The sequence below is a fragment of the Piliocolobus tephrosceles genome, unplaced genomic scaffold (assembly GCF_002776525.5).
Source record: "Piliocolobus tephrosceles isolate RC106 unplaced genomic scaffold, ASM277652v3 unscaffolded_30459, whole genome shotgun sequence".
NCBI classification, from domain to species: Eukaryota; Metazoa; Chordata; class Mammalia; order Primates; family Cercopithecidae; genus Piliocolobus; species Piliocolobus tephrosceles.
In genome coordinates, this window is record NW_022313709.1 from 1877 (window position 1) to 12004 (window position 10128).

Genomic DNA, 10128 nt, shown 5'->3' on the forward strand with positions numbered 1-10128 from the left:
CAATGCAACCATTAAGGTTAATTTGAGAGTGTATAAGATTTCTGCAGCTTCATTTAATTCAAAGTCCAAGATGACAGAATTCTTGGAAGTTAGTATTTTGTAATTAATAAAACAATATAATATATACCAGATGTGAACGACAAAAACTAAACAAATGACTTAAACAAGTTACTGTGGACCAATGGGAAGAACAAAAAGTCAACAGTAATTAAAATATTTCAGGCCGGGCGCGGTGGCTCAAGCCTGTAATCCCAGCACTTTGGGAGGCCGAGACGGGCGGATCACGAGGTCAGGAGACGAGACCATCCTGGCTAACACGGTGAAACCCCGTCTCTACTAAAAATACAAAAAATTAGCCGGGCGAGGTGGCCGGCGCCTGTGGTCCCAGCTACTCGGGAGGCTGAGGCAGGAGAATGGCGTGAACCCGGGAGGCGGAGGTTGCAGTGAGCTGAGATCCGGCCACTGCACTCCAGCCTGGGCGACAGAGCAAGACTCCATCTCAAAAAAAAATAAATAAATAAAATAAAATAAAATATTTCAAACAAAAGTCTGCTTGCCCAGGTCAAGTGTTCTGCCCATAATGGAATCAAGACCAAATATCCCAAACTAAAGCAAAGTGAAAAACCTGAAGGTCCCTCTAATTTCGGGTATTTTAGCTACCTAAAAAACAAAACTAAAAACACCAGGAAAGAGGACAGACACACCTCCTCAGGTACAAACTGCAAGTTCAGTGACTTTGACTATTAATCTCTAAGTTCTCCATGAGAAAATTCATCTAATAGGCAGTCTCTTGAGTAGGTCAATACCATCCAAAAGTTTTTTTTTTTTTTTTTTTTTTGAGATGGAGTTCTGCTCTTGTCACCCAGACTGGAGTGCAATGGTGAGATCTTGGCTCACTGCAACCTCCTTCTCCCGAGTTCAAGTGATTCTCCTGCCTCAACCTCCCGAGTAGCTGGAATTACAGGTGCCCGCCACCACACCCAGTTAATTTTTGTATTTTTAGTAGACACGGGGTTTCACCATGTTGGCAAGCTGGTCTTAAACTCCTGACCTCAGGTGATCTACCTGCCTCGCCCTCCCAAAGTGCTGGGATTACAGGTGTGAGCCACCGCGCCTGTCCATCCAAAAGTTTTAAACACAGCAACCAACACTAATTACCATATTTTCCTTAATGCAGAAATGCATGAAGATTTTACCAGATCAGTGTGAGGAAGGGCAAGTTAATTCACTTAGCAAAGGCATCTATCTGCCCAAGCAGGCTTTGCTCGAGCCATTCACTCCCTAAGACCACTCACACGATCTTTCAATGAGAGTTAACCAATATGGTCTCAGCTCTGAGAAGATAACTAAATAAACCAGAATTCAAACTCTGAAAAATTTACCCTTTTCTGGTCTCAGTAAGGCCTGGATTACATACAAGAGCTGACGGCTTTTAGACAGACACAAGACACATGGCTTCCAAGACAGACACAAAATTTTGGACACCACTGCCAATATTTTCATTTCATTCATGATTTCCTTCCTTCAATCGCAGCTGCACTTACCACTGTGTCTCATATAGCTAAACTGGGGTTGGGTGGTTCAGGGAGAAGGGTCAGGTGTTTGGAGTCTGGCTCCCTGTGTATATAGTCTTTATTCATGTCTCATAAGACAGGCAGTGTGGGGTAGCCAGATGTGACTGTTACTTTACTTTTCAAGCATTTCCGTTTCCTGCAAAAGAAATAAACTTGCTGGGTTTTTGCAGAGATGGGTCTTACTATGTTGCCCGGGTCAATAGAGGGCTGAGATTACAGGCGTGAGCCACCATGCCAGGTAAGCAGACTTCTACACAATGCTATTACATACAGTTAGTAGGTATTTATCTTATTATTATTAGTGTTTTGAGACGGAGTTTCACTCTTGTTGTGCAAGCTGGAGTACAGTGGCACGATCTCGGCTCACTGCAACCTCTGCCTCCCAGGTTCAAGCCATTCTCCTCTCAGCCTCCCGAGTAGCTGAGATTGCAGGTGTGTGCCACCACACCCAGCTAATTTTTTGTATTTTTAGTAGAAAGGAGGTTTCACCATGTTAGCCAGGATGGTCTTGAACTCCTGACCTCAGGTGATCCGCCTGCCTTGGCCTTCCAAAGTGCTGGGATTACAGGTATGAGCCACCACACTCAGCCATCTTATTTTAGTTACAAAAATGTCTGGAGGATTTTGTTAAGTGAAACTATGCTAAGTGAAATAAGCTAGGTATAGAATGATAAATACCACATGATCTCACTTTTATGTGGAATCTAAAAAAAGCTGAACTCATAGGCTGGGTGCAGTGGCTCATGCCTGTGATCCCAACATTTTGGGAGGCAGAGAGGGGAGGACTGCTTGAGGCCAGGAGTTCAAGACCAGCTTGGGCAATATAGCAAGACCCTGTCTTTATTTAAAACAACAACAAAAAAGTTGAACTCATAGAAGAAGAAATAGTGGTTACCAGGGACCTTGGGGTGGCGGAGGAAGGGGAAGATATTAGTCAAAGGGTATAAAATTTCAGTTAGGAGAAATTAGTTCAGGGTATCTATGGTACAACATGGTGAATATATTTAATAACAAAGTATTGGCAGGGATGGTGCTCATGTCTGTAATCCCAATACTTTGAGAGGCCAAGGTGGGAGAATTGCTTGAGCCTAGGAGTTTGAGACCAGCCTGGGCAACAGAGTGAGACCCTGTCTCTATAAAAACAAAGAAATAAAAGACTGAAGTACTGTAAATTTGAAGATTGCTAAGATAGTGGATTTTAAGTGATCTCACCACAAAAAAATAAGTATGTAAGGTATTAGATACGTTATTTAGCTTGATTCAGTTATTCTATAAGGTATCCATATATCAAAACATCATGTTATATGCCAATATAGACAATTTCTGTCAGTTAAAAGTAAATAAAAATGTTTAAAAATTATCAATTTGTTAATTTTACCAAGTTGGGGCAAAAGCTTTTTAACAGTCCAGGAAATATTTAAAGCTAGTCACCAGCTTCTACAGAGATGAAGAAAACATTTTGTCTTAAGGGGTTTCTGTAGGGATCACCCCCATCTGTGGACTTCTACCTGGTAAACATGCCTTCCACTGGGTGATGAGATTAAGGTGATGGACTGTCGATCAACTAGGTCCAAGGCCTGGGTGGCTGATGAGCCAAAGAGAAACTTCAGCCTGTGAAATAAAAACGCTTCAGATTAGAAGGCCTGATTCTCAAAGTCACCTCAGTAACTTGACCCAAAGGATCACTAGCCTTAGCGTTTTTTAAAAATTCATTTTAATTTTGAAAAAAGGAAAATAATACAGCAAAACCCATGGACCCATTCACTCCCCAGAATCAATGTTAATATCTTCTGTACTTACTTCAGAGCTTCTTGTATTTTATATATGTGTGTGTATATATTTTACATATATATTATATATACACATACATACATATATATATATATATATATGGTTTTTTTTTTGAGATAGAGTTTCACTCTTGCTGCCCGGGCTGGAGTGCAATGGCGCAATCTCAGCTCACTGCAACCTCCGCCTTCCAGGTTCAAGCGATTCTCCTGCCTTAGCCTCCCAAGCAGCTGGGATTGCAGGCATGTGCCACCACGCCTGGCTAATTTTGTATTTTTAGTAGAGACGGGGTTTCTCCATGTTTGTCAGGCTGCTCTCAAACTCCAGACCTCAGGTGATCTGCCCACCTTGGCCTCCCAAAGTGCTAGAATTACAGATGTGAGCCACAGTGCCCAGCCTGTATTATATTTTTAATACAGGGAATACACTGTTAGTGATAAAGAAGCCCTCTTTATACTTCTTTGTAGTGCTTCCTGTACTTCTTCCTACCTTCCCCTTATCCTCGAGGCAACCACATGCATTTGTTGGTTTCCTTCCTGTTAATGTGTTCATATTAAATATTACACGTAGAACATATGTATGCATACATACATAATAAACACATGTGCATACATGTATGCATATACATATATGATATTGTTTTAAAACATAAAAGATGTATTGTAGGCTTCTTTTTGCTGTTCCTGAAATAGCTCATGAAAAATAAAATATAAAATATCATAGACTTCTTTTGGCAACTTGCATTTTTCTACTCAATGCATTTTTGAAAATGAGGCATGTTTGACAAACATCTGTTTTTACTTTACCTTTGAATAATATTCCATTATATGTACACACTGAATTTTATTTAAGTACCCTATGTATGGACATTCTGTGTCCATTTTATACTATTATAAATAATACTCAATTATCCCCATACGTATCCCTTGGCATATATCTCTGAAAATCCTCCTTTAGTTTATGTAACTAAAGGATATGTTCATTTTTCAACTTTAATAGATATTGCCAATAGCTCTCCAAAGTGGAAACAGGGCCAGGTGTGGTGGCTCCTGCCTGTAATCCCAGCATTTTGGAAGGCTGAGGCAAGAGGATCGCTTGAGTCCAGGAGTTCAAGACCAGCGTGAGCATGTAGCGACACCCCATCTCTAAAGAAAAAGAAAAAAAACTAAAACACATAAAAAAGTGAAAACAGCACTCCCACCAGCGCTGCATAAGACTTCTATTTTCTCAGGCCGGGTGCGGTGGCTCATGCCTGTAATCCTAGCACTTTGGGAGACTGAGGCGGACAGATCACCAGAGGTCAGGAAATCGAGACCATCCTGGCTAACATGGTGAAACCCCGTCTCTACTAAAAATACAAAAAATTAGCCAGGCGTGGTGGCACATGCCTGTAGTCCCAGCTACTCAGGAGGTTGAGGCAGGAGAATCACTTGAACCCGGGAGGCGGAGGTTGCAGCGAGCTGAGATCGCGCCATTGCACTCTAGCCCAGGTGACAGAGCAAGATTCCATCTCAAAAAACAAACAAACAAAACAGACAGAAAAACCAGACTTCTATTTTCTCCATATCCCCACTAACACCAGTATTATCAGGCTTTTTTATGTTTGTCCATCTGAAGATATTAAATGTGTACTTTTTGGATTAGTAATAAGGCTCTCCAACTATTAAATGATATACAGGAAAAAATTTTTGTATGTGAGAAAATTCTTATAATATTAAGTGAGAAAGATTGGAAACAAAATTATATTTTAGGAATTCTCAAGCATGTTCACTTTCTTAAAGGAAAGCTACAATTATGTCAAAATTAAAAGTTTATTATTATTATTTTTTTTTCTTGAGATGGAGTCTCACTCTGTTGTCCTGGCTGGAGAGCAGTGGCACAATCTCGTCTCACTGCAACTTCCGCCTCCTGGGTTCAAGAGATTCTCCTGCCCCAGCCTCCCGAATAGCTGGGATTACAGGTGCAGGTCACCATGCCCAGGTAATTTTTGTATTTTTTTTTAGTAGAGATGGGCTTTTGCCATGTCTCAAACTCCTGATGCCTGGGCCTCCCAAAGTTCTGGGGTTACAGGCGTGAGCCACCGTGTCCGGACTTTTTTGTTTTGTTTTGTTTTTTGAGACAAGGTCTCTCTCTGTCATCCAGGCAGACTGGATTCCAGTGGTGCAATCATGGCTCAAGGTCTGAACCCCTGGGCTCAAGTGATCCTCCCACCACCTCAGCCTCCCTAGCAGCTGGGACTACAGGTATACACCACCACACTCAGCTAATTTTTTGATTTTGTAGAGACAGTCTCCCTGTGCTGCCTAAGCTGATCTCAAACTCTTGGCCCCAAGTGATCCACAAGCTTCAGCCTGCCAAAGTACTGTTATTACAGGTGTGATGCACCACACCTAGCCAAAATTTAATTTTTGGAAAAGGCAGTAAACCAAAATTTAAGTTTATAAAAGGCAGTAAAACCAAAATTTAAGTTTATCTAGTTTATAAAAATAACCCACACTTAGGCCAGGTGCAGTAGCTCATGCCTGTAATCCCAGCACTTTGGGTGGCCAAGGAGGGAGGATCACAAGGTCAGGAGTTCGAGATCAGCCTGGCCAATATGGTGAAACCCCATCTCTACTAAAAATACAAAAATTTTAAAACATACATATTCTGGGTCAAATAATATGTATGTTTTAAATTTTTTGTTTAAAAATAAAAACATTTAAGAGTGATTATTACTGGGTGGTATGATTACTGATGCTTTTTATAGGTTTTATTTTCCAATAAAAGTTTTTTATAAGTGTGGGTTATTATTATTATTATTTTTGAGTTGGGGTCTCACTCTGTTGCCTAGGCTAGAGTGCAGTGGCACAACTTTGGCTCACTGCAACCTCCACCTCCCAGATTCAAGCGATTCTCCTGCCTCAGCCTCCCGAGTAGCTGGGATTACAGGCGTGCACCACCATGACCGGCTAATTTTTGTATTTTTAGTAGAGATGGAGTTTCACCATATTGGCCAGGCTGCTCTTGAACTCCTGACCTTGTGATCCTTCCTCCTTGGCCACCCAAAGTGCTGGGATTACAGGCATGAGCTACCGCAGCTGGCCTAAGTGTGGGTTATTTTTATAAACTAGAAAATAAAATGGCAGAGTTAAACTCAAACTGAAAAGTTAATGTTTTAAAGAACTTATATGACTTAACACAGAGTAAGACAAACCTAGTAAGTCTTCAAAATTAAAATGTTCAACTTCTTACTTCAAACAAACCAGCCACATATACAACAAATTATTGGGGGAAATAGAAAAGAGCGCTTTGAATTTTTATATTAAACATATGAAAATTTAGTCTACAAAATAACAAAATACAAAACACAATGAAATAGTTTGTCAGGAACCTTACCAATCAATCATGGCAGTTACCTTTAAGGATTTTTTAAGGCCAGGTGTGGTGGCTCATGCCCGTAACCCCAGTACCTCGGGAGGTCGAGGCGGGCGGAACTCCTGACCTCGTCATCCGCCTGTCTCAGTGTGCGCCACCTGTAGTCCCAGCTACCCAGGAGGCTGAGGCAGGAGAATTGCTGAAACCTGGGAGGCAGAGGCTGCAGTGAGCTGAGATGGCGCCACTGTACTCCAGCCTGGGCGACAGAGCGAGACTCTGAAATAAAAAAAAAAAACTTTTTTAACCTGCTCTGTCCACTTTAATACCTATTGTGAACATCTCTTGAATGCATTAAAGATTTTTCCATATCACTTTTAATGGCTACGAATAATTCTACTGTAAAGATGAATCATTTTTATTCTCCTCAAACTCCATGAATTATTGTTTCTCGGTTTTATTGCTACCACAAACAATACTGGATATTCATCACACTAAGAATATCCTCACTATAAAATCTTTACGCACATCTATAATTAATTCCTGGGTGTATCTTCTTCTATGTGGAATTTCTGGGTCAAAGAATATGTATGTTTTAAAGTTTCTATTGCCTGTTACCCTGCAATTTACATTCCTGTTATAAATGATCCCTTTCTCCATATTTCTGTCAACTTCTTTTCTGTGGTCACTAATTTTCTAGATGAAGAGTTATGTTAATTTGTATTTTTGTGGCCACTAGTAAGATTTATCTTTTTCCTCCCAAAGTATTTGGTTATTTGCATCTTTTATTCTTTGCCCTTTTGTTTTTAAAGTAGTACATTTTTTTCCAGTAACATTTAATTCTTATTAAAAATTTAAGAAATACAGTAAAGGTTACGGCCCTTCCCTCAATTCTACCTCCTTCCTTGCCCCGAAGGAAAAACAGTGGTAGAGCTTGGTATATATTCTTCAGAACTTTTATTTTTTTAGAGATGAGGTCTCACATCACCCAGGCTGGACTGTAGTGCCACAATCGTAGCTCACTGCAGCCTCGAACTTCTGGGCTCAAACAATCCTCCTGGAACGGTTTTTTTTTTTTGAGACAGTCTTGCCTCTGTCACCCAGGCTAGAGTGCAATGGCACGATCTCAGCCCACTGCAACCTCCGTCTCCTGGGTACAAGCGATTCTCCTGCCTCAGCCTCCGGAGTAGCCAGGATTACACGTGCCTGTCACCATGCCTGGCTCGTTTTTGTATTTTTAGTAGAGATGGGGTTTCACCATGTTGGTCAGGCTGGTCTCAAACTCCTGACCTCAGGTGATCCACCCGCCTCAGCCTCCCAAAGCATTGGGATTACAGGCGTGAGCCATCGCACCTGGCCAGGACTTTTAAATATAAGTGTATATCAGCAATTAAGTATCACTTATACCTAGGTAGCTTTCACTTTTTTGATCTCTGCAATTTTGAACTAACTGACCACTCTATTTTATTCTCATTTAAGTAGTCGTATCATCTGCAAATAAATGGTAATTGTCTTTCCTTGCAGACAGGTACATTTCTAATTTCTTTTTCATGTGTTAAATAGCTACAATTTTTTTTTTTTTTTTGAGATGGAGTTTCCCTTTTATTGCCCAGACTGGACTGCAATGGAGCAATCTTGGCTCACGGCAACCTCCGCCTCCCGCGTTCAAGCAATTCTCCTGCCTCAGCCTACACAGTAACTGGAATTACAGGCATGCACCACCATGCTTGGCTAATTTTGTATTTGTAATAGTGACAGGGTTTCTCCATGTTGGTCAGGCTGGTCTCGTACTCCTGACCTCAGGTGATCTGCCCGCCTCAGCCTCCCAAAGTGCTGGGATTACAGGCGTGAGCCACTGCACCTGGCCAACAGCCACAATTTTTAAAACAATGTTAAATAAGAGTGGCAAATAGGACAATACTGGATATCATGTTGGCTATTCAATTGAGACAAATTTTTAAGAATCATGTCAAGAAAATATTATTCCTAGTTTATAACAGTATTTTTTATTTTTATTTATTTATTTATTTTGAGATGGAGTTTTGCTCTTGTTACTTAGGCTGGAGTGCAATGGCATAATCGCAGCGAGATATGCAACCACCACCTCCCGGGTTCAAGCAATTCTCCTGCCTCAGCCTCCCAAGTAGCTGAGATTATAGGTGTGTGCCACCATGTCCTGCTACTTTTGTATTTTTAGTAGAGACAGGGTTTCACCATGTTGGTCAGGCTGAACTCCTGACCTTAAGTGATCCACCCGCCTCACTCTCTCAAAGTGCTGGGATTGCAGGTGTGAGCCATGGTGCCCAGACTTTTATTCTATTTTTAAATTTTTTTTTGTAGAGATGGGGGTCTCCCTATTTTGCTCAAGCTGGTCTTGAACTCCTGGGCTCAAACAGTCCTCCTGCCTTTGCCTCCCAAAGTGCTGGGATTACATGTGTGAGTCACAGTGCCTGGTAGTAAGAATATTTTTATTTATCTTTCATTTATTTATTTATTTATGAGACAGAGTCTCACTCTGTCCCCAGGCTGGAGTGCAGTGGCGCGATCTTGGCTAACTGCAACCTCCACCTCCAGGTTCAAGTGATTCTGCTGCCTCAGCCTCCCAAGGAGCTGGGACTACAGGCGCCTGCCACTACATCCGGCTACTTTTTTGTATTTTCAGTAGAGAGGGGTTTCAATCTGTTGGCCAGGATGGTCTTGATCTTTTGACTTTGTGATCCACCTGCCTCAGCCTCCCAAAGTGCTGGGATTACAGGCGTGAGCCACTGTGCCCGGCCTAGAATATTTTTAAAAATCAAGAGTTGATGTTGAAAGGATTTTAATATTAATAGTTAAAAAAGTAATCAAACACAATAGTATATGTACTTACGATAACAGATACTCATCAGGAACTGTAAAATGAGAATGGAAAAAAACGTTAATCATATTAAGCCAGTGACCATTGACATAAAAATCTTAAAAAAAAAACTATAACTACAAACACTTCTGTGTGTGATGGTCAACTGAACCTATGCATCTGGTTTTACTCCTTCTCCAAACCCCAATAAAACCATAATAAAAGGATTTCTTTTTTCTTCTTTTGAGATGGAGCCTTGTTCTGTCGCCCAGGCTGGAGTGCAATGGTGCAATTTTGGTTCACTGCAACCTCTGCCTCCTGGGTTTAAGCCATTCTCCTGCCTCAGCCTCCCAGGTAGCTGGGACTACAGGCATGCACTACCACACCTAGCTAATTTTTTTTGGTATTTTTAGTAGATATGGGGTGTCACCATGCTGGCCACGCTGGTCTCAAATACCTGACCTCAAGTGATCCACCCGTCTTGGCCTCCCAAAGTGCTGGGATTACAGACGTGAGCCACCGCGCCCGGCCAGAGAAATGTCTTATTGTTAATAACAGATTATTTGCCCGTTTAAA

General features: G+C 41.3%; 1 long non-coding RNA gene across 2 annotated transcripts; it reads right to left on the bottom strand.

Annotated features, from left to right (window-relative positions):
• Positions 1–1031: 1031 nt before the first annotated feature.
• LOC113222304 lies at positions 1032–9868 on the bottom strand. 2 transcript variants are annotated; one of them, XR_003308329.1, is made up of 3 exons: positions 9586–9868; positions 3083–3185; positions 1032–1710 (listed from the first exon to the last, which is right to left on the bottom strand). It is a non-coding gene; the product is annotated as an uncharacterized LOC113222304 (long non-coding RNA). The 2 variants fall into 2 exon arrangements; XR_003308330.1 differs by lacking the exon at positions 9586–9868 and adding an exon at positions 6761–6820.
• Between the last annotated feature and the right edge of the window lie 260 nt (positions 9869–10128).